This window comes from Zonotrichia albicollis, chromosome 14 (genome assembly GCF_047830755.1).
Source record: "Zonotrichia albicollis isolate bZonAlb1 chromosome 14, bZonAlb1.hap1, whole genome shotgun sequence".
Classification (NCBI taxonomy): Eukaryota; Metazoa; Chordata; class Aves; order Passeriformes; family Passerellidae; genus Zonotrichia; species Zonotrichia albicollis.
The window spans coordinates 17,124,575-17,143,780 of NC_133832.1; the positions used below are offsets into that span (position 1 = coordinate 17,124,575).

The following is a 19,206-nucleotide window of genomic DNA, read 5'->3' on the forward strand; positions in this document are numbered from 1 at the left end:
GAGCTGAAAAGATTTTAAGGCATTCTCAGTTCTGGTTTTAATGTTCTTTATAATTAAAAGGGTAAAATGAAGGCACATCACCACGATGGGTATGGTGGGAGGCAGGCAGAAAAGTCCTGCCAGCTCTCACCATGCCTCTGGCAGAGCTCAGTGTGCCATAAAGATTCTCCCTCAGAGACAAAAACAATAATTTGCATCTCAGATCTTCTGCCCCTGAGAGAAAAGTGGGATCACGAATTTAGAAACTGGAAGTAACAATTTATTGTGAATTCCTTTGCCATGTGAAATGCAGCTTGGGGATGGGATTGCTGCACTCAGGGACTCTGCCATCCTTTCCTTCCTCAGTGCCACACTCAGGCTGGAGATCTGCCCTGAGAATGAACCAAACTCTGACAGTGTTCGCAGGGGTTCTTGGATCAGGGAAGAGATGAGGATCTGACTCCATGTTTCAGAAGGCTTCATTTATTATTTTATGATATATATTACATTAAAGCTATACTAAAATAATAGAAGAAAAGGTTTCATCAGAAGGCTGGCTAAGAATAGAATAGAAAGGAAAGAATAACAAAGGTTTGTGGCTTGGATGGAGTCTCTGAGCCAGCTGACTGTGATTGGCCATTAATTAGAAACAACCACATGAGACCAATCCCAGATGCACCTGTTGCATTCCACAGCAGCAGATAACCATTGTTTGCATTTTGTTCCTGAGGCCTCCCAGCTTCTCAGGAGGGAAAATCCTAAGGACAGGGTTTTTCATGAAAAGATGTCTGCGACACCAACCCAAAACCATTGTGGTGGGACAGGAGAGGGATGGGAGGCACAGGAGACCTCTGGGCACTCCCCATCCACCAGGGCCAGAGGAGATCCCAAGTTCTCAAGGTAACAAACTCATTCCTTCAGCAGGCACAGCCCAGTTCCTCTTCTGTTTTCCCCCAATCAGATAAATTCTCATAACCAAAAACCCATGGCCAAGGAAGCATTTATTTTGTTTCCATATGACATTCTCCATCTGAAATATTTGCAAATCAGACCCAAAAGTCACTCACAGCAGGTTGAAATCTGATGTTACAAAGATTCAATCTGGGAAAAAAAGATAAACCCACCCTGAAATAAATTCTGATCTATTATATTTATTAAGAGTCCAGTGATGCCTTTCCATTTTGTGCAGTTCTTGTGGAAGGCGAGGGAAATGATGCATATTTATCAGTGTGGTGTTGTTCTTTATTCTGCCTGCACGCCTTTAGCAGTGATTTCAGAAGATAAATGCTGAGCTGCCCAGCTGATAACTGAGGAGCTCCAGGAGCCCTGGAGGAGAGCAGCCCCAGTGATCATTTCTCCTCCTGGATCAGGATTTTGAAGTGTTCCAGTTGGATCAGTGTTTGAGGAAGATTTGTTCCCCTTTTTTTCTCATGGTTTGTGCTGTCCTTGCCCTGGGGGGGCAGAGTTTGTAGGAAATGTGAGCCCTGAGCCCTCCTGTGGGGTTTGCAAACACCCAGGCACAGGATGGAGACCCAGAGAATCCTAAACAACTCTGCTTCAAAAATACATTTACTCACTCCTAACTGAAGAAAAAAATTCAAAATGATGATGTGGAAACTCTTTTCCAAAATACAAATTTTCTATTTTGTACACGGGAATTAAGACTGAGTCTTAATTAAAATTAGCAGTGAATAATACATATTCACTTGGAGAGTTTATTATTTCCTCACTGGATGTGTTTTTCTCACATCATTATGCATTCATGCACATTTTGTGGACTGTAAATGTGATTAGCCCATCAAGTTATATTTAGGGCGTTTTTAAATTGGCCACTTGTACCTGTGTGCCACACATCTCATCACTGCCCCTGGAATCTCATAAAATCAGAGAAATACTGACAACTTCATCAGCACTGTGACCTCATTTGAAGAGCACCTAAAAATGCACTTACTTTTATTATTTAGCTATATACAATTGAACTTTACATGTGATAGCTAATTTCAAAAACAATATATGCAATTTCATGTTCCTGTGGGTGGTGAAATAAGTGTTATTTTGTCCTTACAGCTGTTGCTTTCTCTCAACATAATAATGCACAAATCAGTAGCAGAAAGTCAACATTTCATAGTCCTTACTTATGCTATAAAGGTGATGCATATAAACTTTATAGTTGGTACTGGTGTAAAAAGTGCTGGTATAGTGTGAGTGCATCAAACTATAAAGTCATAGCAGAAAGTACCAGGATGAAATAATTTTGGACAGCTGGGGAGACTTTGATGCTAGAAATTGTAAAAAAATTAGTGATGCCAAGTTTTCATATGGACTCTGATAGGGTCTGAAATGTCACAATTAACAAATTTCCATGCAAAGAAGGGAAGTTTTGGAAGTTTGAGCCCTGATTTTGTCTGGTTTAAGGAAAGGGTGCACAGCCCAGATCTGAGCCCTGCCTTCATCCCCCAGACCTCACCCATTCTGTGGGACAGGGCCGTGTGTGGATCCCCAAATAGGGAGAGTTTGGGGACACAGGGACAGGAAAGATCCTCCTGATCCTCCCCTACAGATGGGGAAAGGGATCAAATGGAGATTACAGTGATATTGTTGAGTACAATAAATGAATCTGTGGAGAACTGGCATTTCACCAGCTCCAAATGCAGCCTCAGCCCTGTGCCCAGCGCCCTCCCAGCTCTGCAATGCCATCAGATCACTGGTAACCCTGGGCATGGACAGGAACCATCAAATCCCACAGCATCCTCAGCCTTGCTGATTCTGGAGGGTGGGGGAACCCTCTGGATGAAATCTCCCAGTTACTCATGGCCAGTAAAAGCTGATGTCCCTGCTCTGGCCAGGAAAATGATGGATGCAGTGTGAATTCCACAGAAGGGTCTCTCATTCTTTGCCCTTCGTTTTGTGCAGAAGTGGAGAGAGTCCCAAAATCCTCAGCAGGTGCAAAGAGAGGAGGGCAACAGTCAGTGGCAGCCAGGAATGGCAGGAGTGCAGATCCAGGGTGATTTCGGGGTTTCACTGGTAATGTTCTCTGAATTTGGGTGAATTTTGGTGTCCAGAGTTTATGGAAGGGAAAGGTGAGGCTTGTTGGGGTTCTGCTGAGGTAAAACATTCCAAGCACAGCTGTGTCTCCATCCAGGCATTCCAGGGAGAATCCTCATCCTGCTCAATCCAGGATCTTCCCAGGGCACAGAGACTGGCTGGGGAAAAAATGGATAAAGATATTTTTAAAAAAATCCCCCTGAGACCATCTCCCATATTTAATAAGGAAAAGCACCTTCTGTGCAGCCAATAAAAGTTGAGTCTCTCATGAAGATTTATACCATATTACACACTGAAATTCAATGTACAATGATACCCTTGTGTATACAGTTGTCAGAATAATAATCTTTGTCTGTCTGATCAACTTATATTTTATGCCAACAACACAGCATTTAATATTATACAGTTTCAGAGGAAGAAAATAAATTTATTCATGTAACAACTTGCCCAGTAACTTAAACAGACAAAGTGAAAAAAAATAGCTTGGAGTTTTTACATTAACTTGTGATCCACAATACAGATTTCTATACAATTTCATCAATTTTATGCAGCAAGAAAAACTATGATTCTTAATCTAGTTTCTGAAATTGTCTCACTATTTTACACTGCCTTGAGGAGTGATGCAGTTGGATCTGAGTGCTGCAGTTTGCTTTTGGCATCCTCCTGAAACGAGGGGCCTAAAAATGGTAATCAACAGCTTCTCTCTATATCCTGCATTGTCACATTCTGTGCTGTATTCTTAGGCTTTGTGCCTCAAAATATACATCCAGGAACACTTATAGAGGAGTTCTAGATGGACTCCCCCACAAGCAGAGCACTCCTTGGGAGAAATCAGTGGAGGCTTCCCACGGCTGGGGCTGCTTCCAAATGATGCAAAGCCCTGCCAGATAGGAAAACTTCAGCAATATAGAAAATCTCTGCTGTATGTAGATCCATTAAATCTATTCTCCTAGCAGCCTGTGCAGAAAACTGACAGACTTTGAATGATTTATTGGTATCTTTTTAAAGGCATCTTCTTTTTACCTTACATTAATTTTTCTTTATATAACAATATCTGACAAAAAAAGGGAACCTGGTGACACCCCAACCCTTCCCCAAAAAAAGCTGATGAAAAGATTGGATAGAGGATTGGGAAGAGAAATCAAAGAGGGTGGTTAGAAATGTGTCTGTGCCCCAAGATGCACCCTAAGAACAAAATCTGCACGCTCAGAAAAGGAAGGGGCGCCACAGCCTTGGGGCAGAGCAGTTAAACCTCATGTAGAGTTAATATTTAGTTAATATAAAGTTATTATTGGTGAGGCCCTGGCACAGCTGTGGCTGCCCCTGGATCCCTGGCAGTGCCCAGGGCCAGGCTGGACATTGGGATTTGGAGCAGCCTGGGACAGGGGAAGCGTCCCTGCCATGGCAGGGAGGGATGGGATGAGATTTCAACTCCTTCCAACCCAAACCATCCTGGGGTCCTGTGAAAAGTAAAATTCTTCTGAGACGGTAACAAAATGGGCAGGGTTCTCCACTTTTATCAAAAGCTCCAAATCCCCTGGCTGGGCTGTGATGCATTCAGGGAAGCACTGCCTGATAATCCATCGGTGACTGTCATTGAAACTTTTCCAAAGTTGTGTATTGTTGCACCAAGGCACAATTGAATTGCTGCTTCCTCATAACAGGATGTGCTCTGAGGGCCTGAGGAACGTGCCTGATTCCAAAATACACAAAATCCACAAAATCCACACACACACACACGTGCACATCCCCACACACACACCTCCTGCGTGGGAAGGAGCCACCAGGACGTGCTGGCCCAGGGTTGGACATTTCTTTTGCAATCAAAGACAGGAAACAGCCATCCACTGTCATCTTAATCATCAGAACATTTCTATTTAGGCAGCTGTGGACCAGTATATCTGTGAGAACTTTAATGCCAAGTTCATTTATGTGGAATAAAACACACACGTGTAAGAACAGAATTAGGTAGACATGGCAGAAATGCACATGAGAAAAATACACCTTCACTACAGGAAAAAAAGCTGAAGGAGAACACAGATTAAATCCAGCTTTGAGATTTATAGGAATTTGTTTGCATGGAGCACATTTGGAGCACTTTGATCAGATTAACTCCTCTGTATAAAAGCAAACCAACACTTCCAACCTACATCATATCGCCCCAGGAGAAAAACAAAAAAAAAGTCAGTTACAAATGAGCTGTCCCCCAAAATAACTCAGGCCTTCATGGACTGATGGTCTGAAACTGCTCCAGAGAGGTGAGAAAAGGCAAAGGAAAATCAAAGCATCAGAAAAGGGAATTGGCTAAAAGCAAAAGAGCTCTTGAACAAGGGCAGGGAGGTTCTGCTGAGTGACCCCAGCTGGGCAGGGCTGCAGGGCCTGGAGGCTCAGACTTGGGGAATTTATTCAGTGATTCGTGGCACTGTCTGAGAGCTAGAAACCTAGAGCCCAAAAATAGAAATTATCTATTTTTATTGGCAAAAGGAATCACCAGAAATCTCCCAAATCAGATGCACGTGGTAAAATCAAACCACTTTGAACCTGGAGAGGTTTTATTTGTAACTCAGTCAAATGCACTTTGAAAACTGCTCAGAGGTAAATTAACACCAGATTAATTGCTGTTAAAATAGGATTATCACTCGTAGTATTGTACAGACAAGATTTGAAGTAAAAATTAGGAGTAATTAATTATAATTCTAATAAAAATAATAGATTCTTAACTGAAATACAATTTTCATCACTCAAAAGCTATCATTACCAGAATATGCTTTTGTTTGGAAGTAGCTCAGTTAAACTAACTTCAGAAAAAAGCAGATTTTTCTTTCTTTGTTTCAAAAGTATTCTACACATTCTAATGATCCCTTTAGAAGGTTTCATCCCCTCCAATTACCTTCCAAATCCATCCTGAGCAGGGATACTGTGACAGAAATATCTCTGTGCTGCAGATGCACTGCCTGGGAGTGTTTGTGCTCGTTTGACCAGGCACATTAAATTGAGCTGCACAGATTTGTGTCATGTATTCCCCTCAGATGGCTCCAGAATGCTGCAGCCACAGGAACAGATCTCCTGCCACTCCTGGGCCCTGCTCCTGTGCAAGTGGAATATTTCATATTTATTAAAATAGCCAGAGCTTGTTGTACACAGGGATGAGACTCAACAAACAAAAGTTGCTCTTTGTTTCTATGTGGACATTGGCTTTTGCAGTCACATTATTTATCTTCATTAGCCTTAACATTTTCTGTCATACACCTGAGGATGGTGGATTTCAAACCAGTCAAATTTTGTAGCTGATGGGAAAGAAAATTTCCTTCTTTTCTCAATACAGATGCATCTTAGGTTAAGCTGTGTAAACAAAGTTTTCCTGAGAGATTCCTTTACCCACTGGGAAAATTCTGGAAGGTACCACATTAAATATTCCAGCAGCTCAGACCTCATAGAGAGCCTTATTTTCTAATGTAATGAATTTCACCTGATTTTCATTTTCATTTACCAATTTGCTTATCCCAGCAGTGGAGAATGAAAAGCTAGTTATACAAAATATATAGATTTTATATTTAATGCAAAATGAAGTCGGTAAAAAACAGCTCCATAAAATATTTTTGCAGGGCTTTTTTGCTTTGAAAGAAAACAGGTATCACTGCTCCCTATCAATCTTTTTTGATGCATTCTGTTCAGGGTGGCCAGCAAACTGATAAGATCGTTCCTTCAGATTTCAAAATTACTGAATCTGGAAATAGTTCTCATTTATCTCATGCACTGCTGAGAAAACAATCTCAAACGGTTGGTTCTACTGATGAAACTTCCTTAGCAACACAAGGGCTCCAGAATTATTTTTCAGACCTTGTCAATGCTTCCTGTGAGGTTTCCGTCACTGTCAGCATCCAACACCTCGCAGATGAGCAGGGAAAAAAAGCCCAGCCAGCCCAGAAAGCTGTGATGAATTAATAGAAGGTAAATTAATAGATTAAATGGAATTAGTAGGAGGGATGATAAATCTAAAATTCCCTAACAATAGTCCAGTGAATTGTGTTTTAGATTTATGTGGTGTTTTATCATGTAGATGAGAATCCATGGAGAAGGGGCTGTGTCCCTGGGGGGTTAGAGAAAATCAGGAAGGCTGAACACTTGGTCCGGGCATTTCTTTGGGATTGCACCCCAGGAACCAAGGCAGGAGAGCCCTCAGTGCCTTGGCTTCCACAGGACACCCCAGCAGGAATCCTGCTTTCCTGAATCCTGCTCTCTCTGCCTTGCTGCCACTTCACATAGCACTTTTCAGCCGTAATCTCTCATGGTAAATTATATTTAGGCCCCAGTGTAAACCTTCAGCACCTTCAGTTTATACTGACTAAGTCTCCAGTGTGCAGCCAGTCCCTTAAACCAGATTTCAACAGTTGTAATGTGTCAGCAGTGCAGGATTTGGCTTTTAATGTAATTGGAACAAACTAAAATGCCTTTATTTCAGGTATCTCCACTCTCAGGTTGGAGGGGGCTTTCTGCTGTGAAGATTTTTCCCTTCCCTGACACAAACGTTCACCCCAGTTCTCAAACCCACCCGTGCTCATCTGACACTTCACAAGTTGCCAAATGTCTGCTCCAACACTGAAAAACCCGGTTTCTGCTGAGTTCTAAGCTAAGTGTTAGAGAGAAGGCTGGAAATCAGCGAGAATGTGTCTATGCAGGGCTGAGCATTAACCCCTTACTGACTGCTCTGGGCGCTGCCTGCCCTGTGCCCAGTCCCTGCTGCCAGGGATCAGCCTCCCCTTCCTGCTTGCTCATGCCCCGACTTCCATTTTGGCTTTTTTTCCTTCAAATTCCTCATCGTTATTTTAAAGCTGCTCTGATCCATCCCCTGCTCTCCGGAGTGAAGTGGCCAGGAAGGGAAAGAAATCCCTGCTGAGGCAGCACAAGACAAACCATAACATTCTTAAACTATCTGTTCACCTTAAAGCTTCAGCTCACTCCTTGCAACACTTCAGTCTAAGAAAAGCTCCTTAAAATTTTAAGAATAGGTTAAGAACTCTTAAGAATAACTCAAGAATAGCTTCTTAACCTCCTTCTAAATGAGCTGTGTTCCCCTCTTGATCCATTCTGCAGTGATTTCAGACAGACAATTTAAAGCCAAGGAGATTAAATCAGACAGAACAGAATGGTAGATAAGATTTCAAATGTTCAACACTGAAATATCTACTGATCAAGAGCAGAGTGGAGATATAAGCTGGTAACAAATGATACAAAATGAAGTTAAATGGCATCAGCATTGTTAGGATCAAGAGCTTTCTCCTAAAAGTAATAAAAAACTACATGGTCTACTCAGTGAAGAAAATGGAAAGATCAGGTAGTTTATGTATTTATACAGGTTGATGTGTAAGAGAAAATTCACTTTTCCCTCCTGCCCCATCCCATCCAAGGGTGACCTGAGACAGCTCTGAGCAAACAGCCTGCACTGCCTTCACCTTCAGCTGCAGGATTAGGAATTCCAGGTGAATGAATCAGTGTGACAGGAGAAACCCCTGTCACTGCTTGGATGGGCTCCAGCGCTGCGACACGGGGACCCTGTGCTCAGCACGGGGAGCACCAGCAGGTGGGAGATGCTGGAATGCAAGTCCTCAGCAAAACGGGCTCAGGAGTACCCTCAACCTGTCCTCCCCTTTCTAATCTGCATTTAAATGTCTGATTCAGAGAGTCAAAGTCTGATTCACCATGGCAGCGGTGTTGGTCAAGGCAGTAGATGGTCATCTCTGCTTCTCTGACAGTTCATGTCTCCTGAACCACAGAAAATTGGCTGTAGTGAGGCAGGAACAGGGGAATAAATGGAATAAATGCCCACAGGCTGCACCAGGCTGTCCCACATTTACATTCCTGTTGTATCACAGACACACCTGGAGAACAGAAATATTCACTGGGAAAGATCCCCGTGCACTGATCCCGGGCTCAGTCAGAAACAAACCCTCAAAGTTCAGCTGCCCAAACCCCTCTGGATAAAGGGCACAAGAAGAAACGATGCAGGCACAGAAATGGGGTGATTGGGAACGGGGCTGGGGCTGAGCCTCATCCCTGGTGGGCTGCACCTGTGCAGGGCAGGTGAGCAGCATTGCAGTGAGACACGGAGTGCTGAGTGCTGAGCACCCCCAGAGGGCACGGGGCACTCAGGATCAAGGGCATAAAAGAGGAGAACATGCAGTAATAAAGAGGAGAGAGGAGCCTTTAGTACATTTGGTTGTGGGGTTTTGTTTAAATTTTTTTGTCTCTCTTGGCTGTAACAAGATGCCACCCTGGAGGCTGTTGTTCATGCACCTGAGGATGCTGTGAAAAAATCACCTGTTTAAGGTAGGAGAATCTGCACAGAGCAAAATGGGCCTCAGAAGGCAGAATTCTGTTTTGCAAGTGGCTCTCAAAATGGTTTTCAACTGGCAAGTTGTCTCTCAAAGGCTGTAGGGGTAGAGAAGTTGGAGATGAAATTAAGAACATGTTTACTAGATAATAAGTAATGTGATCTGTATAATAGTTTTAGTGGTAGCAGTGAATGAGTTTGAGTCTATTTTAATTTTTACTAGTTAATAAGTAATGTGATTTGTACAATAGTTTTAGTGGTAGCAGTGAGTTGAGTTTGAGTCCATTTTATTTATGTAATAATGAATGTAGCCAATTTTTTATACTTTGAATATTGCATAATCTGTAATGTCTATCACCCTACTAGTATTCTTAGGTTGTACAAGTTTTTTAAATACTCTTCTGAGACCCTCCCCTGCTCCAGGGTGAATGGCAGGCAAAAATATCTCATGAATATATATATAATCACATTATTATGTAGCGTATCAGCTGTCCCCATAAATGTCATCTAACCATATTATACAGAATATCCTGGAAAATCCTTTAAAAACTGTGTTACAGAATTGAGAGGTATTGAACACATCCAGAAAGACAAAATTATTGTAAATAGGGTCAGACTTCCACAGTTAAAACCTCTTGGGATAAAAGGAATATTGAAGAAAACAGGAATAGTGAGAGAAAGCAAGACAGTTTAACAACCTTCCTTCCTCCTCCTAAATGCTCAGTAAATGCTATTTATTTATTTGAATAGTTATGAACTGTGGTACTGCTGCTGCCAAAGAGACAGAGCTTCTTCCCCATACATAATTTTAAACAATGAAACATGGGAAACAATGCACGACAGGTAAAATTTAATATTAAAAATGAAGTGTGGACTCCTGGTTATTATACTAGTCAAGTATTTATTTAAACTTAAGACAAAATTATTGTCCTATATAAAATAAGGATTTTAAGTGACAGAGGAACTAACATTGAGCGGGCTAGTTTGTTAGCTGACAACCAGAAAAATGAAATGCAAGAAAGTTCAGTGTGCAAAGGGATTTCTCAGCAGAGAGAAGAAACACAGTATTGCAGATTTCAACTTTAAAGTGTTTTGTGTATTTCTGCATTACATAAATACAATCCCATACTCTACCACTCTGTACTATAAATACATTGCAAATAAATGTTTTATGGTGTTCCCTCCCTCATTTATACCTTTAAAAATGTGCAGCTATGATTTATGCTTTTGAGGATGGCGTAATAGAATTTGACATTTTCCAGCTGAGGTGTGGCCTAGTTCCAGCTCCATGCTTCATTACATTGTACTCCCTTTGAGAGAATGAGGAGAGTAAAAATAGCCAGGTTGTTAAAAATGTAAAAAGCATAAATGAATTCTCACCAGATGTGCTGTTCAATTGTCATTTTCATAAAATTATGGTTGTTAAACTTTTGCTTGCCATGACGTGCTAGAAATCAATATGTGCCATGAACAACGTGTCTGGAGAGATCATTCCCTCCTCATTAGCATCTCTCTTCTTTGGATTCTCCCACAATTTAAATAAGAGGTGATGCCAGTGTCCAGCCTCTGCTCTGATGGACCACCAGAGCATCCCTGCAGGCACAAACTGCATAGAAAGGAAACATTGCAATGCTCAAGTTAGAAAGGTGAACGGTTTAAAAGCTTTTAAAGCACTGTCTTTTTGGCAAGGGACAAATGAGAGTGTAAGTAACACATAAAATGTGTTTTCCTTGTCCTGCTGGATAGATTCAGGATGTTTTTATCTTAACATCAAAGCAGTTGGGTTTGGCATCAGGTAACAGAGATGCCTCACAATTCACTGAAATCTGCTTTGCTGAAAGCTGGAACTAATATTCAAGTATGGAGCCTATTTTAAACCTGTTCTCTCACAGTAAGATGAATTTAAAATAATTGTTTGAAGGAAGAAATGGGAATTATGCTGCTTTTACACTGTGTGGGCTCCTGCACACAGATGACTTGCTTGCTGAATGTCAGGAAGTTTGGGATGGAGATTTCTGCTGTCTGAAGAAAAAGTGCTGTTCTTTGGTCAAAAAAGTTGTTACAAACAAGATAGCCACGAAGAAAGATTTGTCAGCTTCCCTCTGAATGGCAAAAGGTTGAGTAGATTACTCAATATTTGTCAGGTTTGAGGTGATTGCCTGTCACTACACAAGAAGTGAATAATATTGACAGCTTTATAAGATCAGAATTCAAAGCCTGCAAGGATATGTGCCTGCATTACACAGAACTTGGCAAAGACCTTCTGTGTCAGGAGCCTCGGCTGTGGGGAGCAGGAGGGGTGCAGGCACCAGCAGGGGAGAGTCACAGGAGGGTCCCTGGGCTGGGGTCACATTCCAGTTCTCAGCCACATTACCCAGTCCTGTCTGAACACCTGAAGGTGCTCAGCAGCTCCAGCAAAATTCTCCGAGCGCTGAACTGACACCAAAGCTTGTTCTGGGACATGTAACATGAAGCTCTACACCGGTTGCCCTAAACAGCTTAAAAAAGAAATTCTAGGATATTTTATTATTATTCTTTTCTCCCGCACATCCTCATTCACACTCAGGAAATCCTTGGAAAGCTGACATTTATGAACAATCCCAGGGGTAATCCTGCTCTTAGATGCTCCGGGGAGAGTGGATGCAGCTTTAGGGGAAAAGCCTAGGTCTCCTTTGAGATCAGTGACCCTGTTCCTAAAAATTGGGTTTCTGCATGGAGAGGGCACCTGAGCTGCTGCAAATGCAAAAGGGTGAAAACAGAGTAACAGGGAGGGTCAGCAAACCCTCAATTGGAATCTGGGAATAAGTGGGCCTGAATGGGAAGGGAACCAGGATTAAATACAGAAAGATCAACTGTGAATGGGAAGGGGAAGCAGAAATTGAAGGGATAAACTGAGCTGCAGTTTGAGAAAGAGAATGGGGTGGAGACTGATTAAAATAAAAGAGGTCTGGTATCAGGTGAGGGCTTGGAAATACTCATCTGGATGGAAACCAGGTCAGATAAGAGCACAGTTAGAGAATGGTTTATAGACTGGGACAGGAGGCAGGTCTGGGGAGAATAAAAAAGAAAAAAGGAAGTAAAACATATTTAAATATACTCAGCAAAGGAATACAGCCACTCATCTGATATTTGTCTTCATTCCTTAACTTCTCCTTAGAGATTTGGCAGTATCAGAAATACAGATATTTTTATTTCTCGTTTCATTTGGCTTCACCATGAATCTCGTCCAAGTATAGATGTCAATGGAAAAATTCAGATCTTTTTGCTAAAGTCACGATTGTTGAAAAACTAATGGAGTTAAGAATTGCAGAACAATATCTCACATCTGGAAAATGCTCTGAGAGTTTGAATAATTCATTAGAAGGTTAGAAAAAAAACTTAAAAATGATGCCAAACAACTGCAATCTCAAAAGCAGTTTTCCTTTTGCCAACTCCATTCCGGACTCTGGTTGGAATCCAGTCCAGGTTTTCCCCTTTACCGACCCCATTCTGGACTCCTGGAGAAATCCCATCCAGGTTTTCCCTTTGCTGACTCAATCCCAGACTCTGGGAGAAATCCGGTCTGGGTTTTCCCTTTTGCCAAGTCCATTTCAGACTCTGGCCGGAATCTGGTCCGGGTCCGAGTTTTTCTTTCCCTCGACTCCATTCCTGACTCTGGCAAGAGTCTGGTCTGGGTTTTCATTTTTGCTGACTCCATTCCGGACTCTGGGGGAAAAAAAATCCAGTCCGGGTTTTCTGTTTTACCAAATCCATTCTAGACTCTGGCTGGAATCCAGTCCAGGTTTTCTGGTTTGCCAGCTCCATTCCGGGCTCCAGGGAAGTCTGGTCCAGGTTTCTTCATTTGCCAACTCCATTCTGGACTCCGGGGGAAATCCGGTCCCAGTTTTACCTTTTGCTGACTCCATTCCGGCCTCTGGCTGGAATCCGGTCTGGGTTTTCATTTTTGCCAACTCCATTCCGGACTCTGACTGGAATCCGGTCTAGGTTTTCCCTTTTGCTGACTCCACTCCAGACTCCGGCTGGAATCCGGCCCGGGTTTTCCATTTTTCCGACTCCATTCCGGAACCTTGGAGAAATCTAGTCCAAATTTTCACTTTTGCCGACTCCATTCCGGACTCCAGCAGGAATCCGGTCCGTGTTTTCCCAGCTCCCTGTGTTAGCAGCCCGGCGCTTTCCCTGCGGAGACAAAGCCAAACACAAACCAAAACACATCCCACAAATCTTGCTTTGGAAAATCATCCTAAAGAAAAAATCATACTCTTAAGTGGGAATTAAAAATTTCCTGGGAATGGCAAGGACCTCAGTAAAGATATTATAATGTGGCGTTTGATGTTCTAGAGGGATTTCAACAAGTTTTGCATGGTCAAATTCCATTAATAAGTTGGCTTCCTTCCAAGGCTGTGTGTGTCCCTCTCATCTGCCATGGTGCCCTCGCTGTAAGGGAACCTCACCTCACCTGCTCAGGCACATCTCAGCAATTTTAATTGCTTTTTCTGCTCGTTACCGTACCAAACAGGCTTAGGAAAATCGCAGTCCCCTATAATGTAGATGACGGGGTTATGAGCAGAACAGGGAGGATTTTGGGGTTGTTGTAAGAGGATTACAGAGCGCGGTGGGGGGAGTGGATGGATATTGATGGTGCTGAGAGGGGAGCAGGAGACAATCAATGGGCCTGGGTTTGCAGGAGCTGCTCAGGGAGAGCCACTGTGCCAGTGTTGTCACTGCAGGGCTCTGTAATGGATGGGTTTATTCTCCAGCTCTGCTAACATTTGAATTAGAAATACATATTTACTGCTGCTTCCATTTTGGAAAGGATGTGCAGGCTTAGATGAGAGCACGTTTGAGCCAGCCTGACTCACAGTTTTTAGCAGATGACCTTTAATTAGTGGGAAGATATTCTATCCATATCATATTCGTTCACTTGTCTTACTGGGCATTAGATGGCTGCTGTGAAGCATAAAGGATTTTTTTTTGTCCTAATCCCTGTGATGTGACATGATTAATGAGATGAAATTCCCATTTGGAGTTTCCTACCAATCAATAGGCAGATGGGCAGTAGTGGATGTCGAACAACAAGACAGCAGGAGTTGCTTAAGCTCTTGCTACTTTCATAGAGGAAAAATATTTGGAGACATAATTTAAAGGAACAGATATTATCCATTGTTCACATTTCTCTCCTTCTTCAGTACTTGTTTCTTTGTTTTTAATGGCCATAGGTAAAAATGCCATCTTATATAAATAGCATATTAAAGTTATTATTATTATTATAACATATTGTAGTATAATATCACCATATAAATAACATATTAAGCTAAAATAAGTTTGCTGGAAAATCCTATGGGTGTCACTTATGCCAGGTGGGTCTAACACTGCATTAGCATTGTGAAAACATTTGCAAAATTGTGGGTTTGATTTTTCTCCACATCCATGTTGATGTAAATATACTTACACACCAGAGAAGCCAGCAGAATTACAAAACCTTAGATTGAAGCCTTTGTGAATATAAAATTAGGCCATTTTTAAAATGCTGAAATGAAAAATTAAATGCATTTTGCATATCCTACAAAATACATCCTTTTTCACCAACTTCAACATTCCATTCTCTGACCACATAGTCTTTTATACCAAGGAATCCATGTGTAAAATGATTTAAGTAAGAATCTTCTATAGGTTATTCTCAACTGTGAAAATTTTGAAGTTTATAAAAGGTAACAAAAAAAAGTAATTTTAAATATTTACCAAATAAAACTGCCCTTTCTTGAAAGTAGAGTTTATTTATAAGTATGGGTATACTTATATAATTAGAATAAATTATATTATACAATTATACCTTTCTATGTCCCAAGACTTAAAAAAAATTACCATAAGGTATACAAGGAAATGATAAACCTAAAGGTAAAATATGTCAGACTGGTGGATCTCTGCCAAGCAGATTAAATCTGAGGAAATAATGCAAATTTCCAAACAGAAGTAGCAACAGGTTTCAGGAGATTTCTTTCATAGCCCTCGTGTTGGTGCTCATTTTCTTCTGGGCAATAATTCCAATGTAATTCCTTTAACCAGAAGTTTTCATATTTAGTTGTTTTGTATGTTTAAATGATTGATCTTGTATTTTCTTCTCATTACCTCGTTCTCCCTCCCTCTCACAGACAAAGATGCTCACAGAGTAAAATTCATAACACACTCTTCCTAATGAACAAACTCCCACCGAGCACCAAAGTGCTTAATGATGCTCAGCAGGCAGAGTTCTGCAGTTCCCCTATGTGAGCCAATGTATAATCACACCACAAGTTAAAACAAAGTTAAAACAATATTTAGGCTGCCAAGAGAAACACTGGAAATGTAAGACATGCTGCATTTAAATTTTTCCAAACTTTAATTCTGTTCCTCTGTGCGTTCATCCGCTGTAATTCGGTGGGGGGAGAAGCACACTGGATGAAGTATTTGTGATTATGAAATTAAAATCTCTTTGCAAGGCAGCCAAAGTAAATTTAGGCAAACTGTTTTTAATCAGCCTTCAGTAGCTTGCAAAATACCCCGTTTCAAACAATTTTATTTGTGTAGTACATACTGTATATATTGATCTTGTCTCCCTTTCCTTAGTAATGTCTACAGACCAAATTCTGCAATTAATCAGCTCTGCAATGAAGTTAAAAATTATTTTAAAAAAACCAACTATTTTTGCCATGGTTGTTTATTAGGGGGTTCTTAAATTAGAGCTGGCACTTAGAAACCCAGCTATCACGGCCCACTCAGGAGAGCTTTTAGGAATTCTGCTCAAGCATCCCATTTATTCTTGGGGTAATAAGGCAAGGAGATCCTTGGGCTGGGTGGTGGGAGGCCACTGCTTGCTCCCATCTGCTGGAAAGGCTCCAAAGCCACCTGGATGGGGCAGCTGGGAATGTGGTCAACAGTCAGACTCCATCTTTGGGGTCCTGTCCAGTTTATACATTGATGTAATTCTGTGGTTTTGAGACACTGCAAGTGCCCCTCATGTCCTCAGACAATTCTGTCCTTCCCTGGCAGCTGGTGAACAGGGAAATGAGTGCGCTGCCCTGTTTTTTTCTCAGATATATATCCTTGTCTTCCCTCCCTGAGTGGGACCCTTGTTTGGTTTGGTTTGTTCTAGGAGAACAATCAAGAGTCCTACAGAAATTTGGCAAAAATCCCCTTTAATTCAGACCAATCCCTGTCCCTGCTATGGTGCAGTGGGTCCCTTGTTTAGTTTTGTTTGTTCTAGGAGAAAAATCAAGAGTCCTACAAAAATGTGGCAAAAATCTCATTTAACTCAGACCAATGCCTGTCCCTGCTATGGTGCCATGCCAGGGATTGTTGTCCTTATGGGGAAAACCAAGGGCACACCTGTACCTACAGTGATTTAAAGGAAAATCCATGGGATAATTCTATGGCTGCTGTGTTCAGAACATGGCATCTCCTCATCTGTTCAGGGCTGCTCTCCAAAGGCAGCTGTGGAACATCCCAGCCCAAACAGGTATGGACAGGGCCAGGAACAGCACAGTGCACCCAGCAGAGGAGCTGGTGCTTTGTCAGGGGTTCAGAGATGGTTGGATTAGATGGCAGACAAGCAGGGAATAAGGCACTGTAAGGGATTGTGTTGTGCAGAATTTATCACCCAGCCTTAGGGTCCCTTGAAATCTCTTAGCCAAGAGCAGAATTTGCAGTGGCTTCTTTGGAGTTTTGCTTCACACTTGGGGTTTTCTTCATGAGAAGACAATAGTCATTAGTGTGTTAGTTTAGCAAAACAAGCACACTAAAACGATGTACCTACAAGTTTGATTTGTTTATGGTGAGGCTCACTCATAGGCATGCCTAATTATTCTGTTTTTTTATTTCCCCCTCGGTTTCTGATGCAATGCATGGCTGCGAAGGGTTTTGCACATTTCTCTTCTCCAGATTCCTGACCATGGGTGACTGTGCAGCAAGTTCTGCTGAGAAAGTGCACATTAAGTCTTGCCACTTTATAACCAGGGATTCTCTTTCCTGCTCTAAAAATGACTTCATTCAACTAAATACTGCAAACTTTCTCCATTTCACATTGATTTACTTAAAACACTGCAAGAACCACAGAGCTGAAGAGCTGAATGTAGCAGGCGAGGAGGCTGTTTGGTTTCCCCAAGGAATGGCACATTCAATTATATATTGAGGGTCTGATTTCCTAAAAGGTTAAATTCAGGAAATACTGGGATTTCAGTCATCTTTGTATTTGACCACAGTGTGGAGCTGGATGGATTCCCAGAGCCAACAAATGCACTGACCACCCAACCTCCTAAAATGCCCCGTTAAAGGCCAGTGCTTATTATTTATCCAGTGCTCATTCCTTGTGCAGCCTCCAGTTTTGACTGTGGTGAAGCAGACAAACCCCAGCACAGATAAACATTGGGTATTGATTTTGTTATTTCTAGGGGGAGCTCGGGCTCAGTCCTCCCCTTGCTTCATGATCACTGCACCACTCAATAGAATAGAAAGCATAATTTCCACACTAGTGATTACATAACAGGAAATGCTGATATAATTCTTATCATACTGGCACTGCTCAGTGCTCACATGGGAGGACATCTCACAAACACCTTTCACAAATTCTGGTTTTGGTACTACACAGATTATTTCACTTAAGTGAGGAGAAGAGTTTTAGGCATGTTCTAACACAATAAATTTTGACCGTAATGGCTGAATGAACCAAATGGTTTGGACACACAAGTTCATAATTATCCCATCGATAATTCTACATATAAATATACATCTCCATGTGGAACATGGATTTGTTGGGAATGAGGGTCCATTCATACATTTCCAGAACACTTATTTAAAATCTAAAGCTGAAAAGCCTGAGTTTGAATATTAACGACAATGCCTCAGGTTAAGATGAATATTTATTGCAAACTTCTTCTGAGAAATGGGAACAGTTCAAGCCACGTCATCTAGATGAACTTTTTTTTCCCCACAACATGGCAGAAAAATACTAAATATTTTAAGGTCCTTCAGTAGGCAATAAGAGTATTTTTTGCTAAGCAAATATATTTGGAGAGAGAAAGATTCTTGTGTTCAAAAGGGAATATTGCTTGAGAGAAACTTGTTCTTATAACAGTAGAACTTGATAAGGGAAAAAAGGAGGTAGTTAAAAAGGGAAAAATAGAGAATTGCTCTTAAATCCTGCAGCATTTAGAGTTGTGCTGTGTGGGAGCAGGAATAAATAAGGTTTTGCTTTAAAGACAGTACTTATGACCTGGCAATTACAGCTCCTGCCTCGGGCTCCTGAAGTAAAAAGCTTTTAAGTGCCGAGCTCAGCTGAGGTTGTTGTGTTTTGTTGTGTTTTGTTGTATTTTGTTGTGTTAAGGAGTGGGTGAGTGGGAGGTGTTCCACAGGCAGAACCAGGCTGCTCTGGCCCTGCTTGGCTGGCTGAAAACAGCTGAGCTCTTCAGTGCTTTAATGCTGAACTGACTTAACAGAGATTTTAACCAGGCTGTGCCACACGAGCTTGGGTGTGGGATCACCCTGAGCTTTGGCAAGGATTGGCCGAGCTCACCTTGCTCTGCTTCCCTTGGGGCAAGGGCACAGCAAGAATTTCTGCCTAAAAGTCCCAGATCCATGTGCTGATATCCCACGTGTGCCCCCAGCTCCTGCAGGGAGCCTCTGTGCCCCACAAAGGTTGTGCTCACCCTGGCACTTCCAAAATATCAATGATTATATATTTAATGTATAATAATATATCTATATTATTATTAATATACAATATATGACATACAATATTTATATAATATATAATATATATTATATATATACTATATACTAATATAATATATAATATATATAATATATAATATATAATATAT

At 41.5% G+C, this 19,206-nt stretch overlaps 1 long non-coding RNA gene across 20 annotated transcripts in view; it reads right to left on the reverse strand.

The window, feature by feature from the left end:
* Positions 1-962: 962 nt before the first annotated feature.
* LOC102070473 (uncharacterized) overlaps positions 963-19,206 on the reverse strand; it is a 131,043-nt gene continuing 112,799 nt past the window's right edge. For 16 of the 20 annotated variants that reach the window (XR_012582603.1, XR_012582590.1, XR_012582594.1 and 13 more), the window contains one exon: positions 3,189-13,531. This is a non-coding gene — a long non-coding RNA (uncharacterized LOC102070473). The other 4 variants (XR_012582607.1, XR_012582597.1, XR_012582608.1 and 1 more) reach the window with 4 other exon arrangements.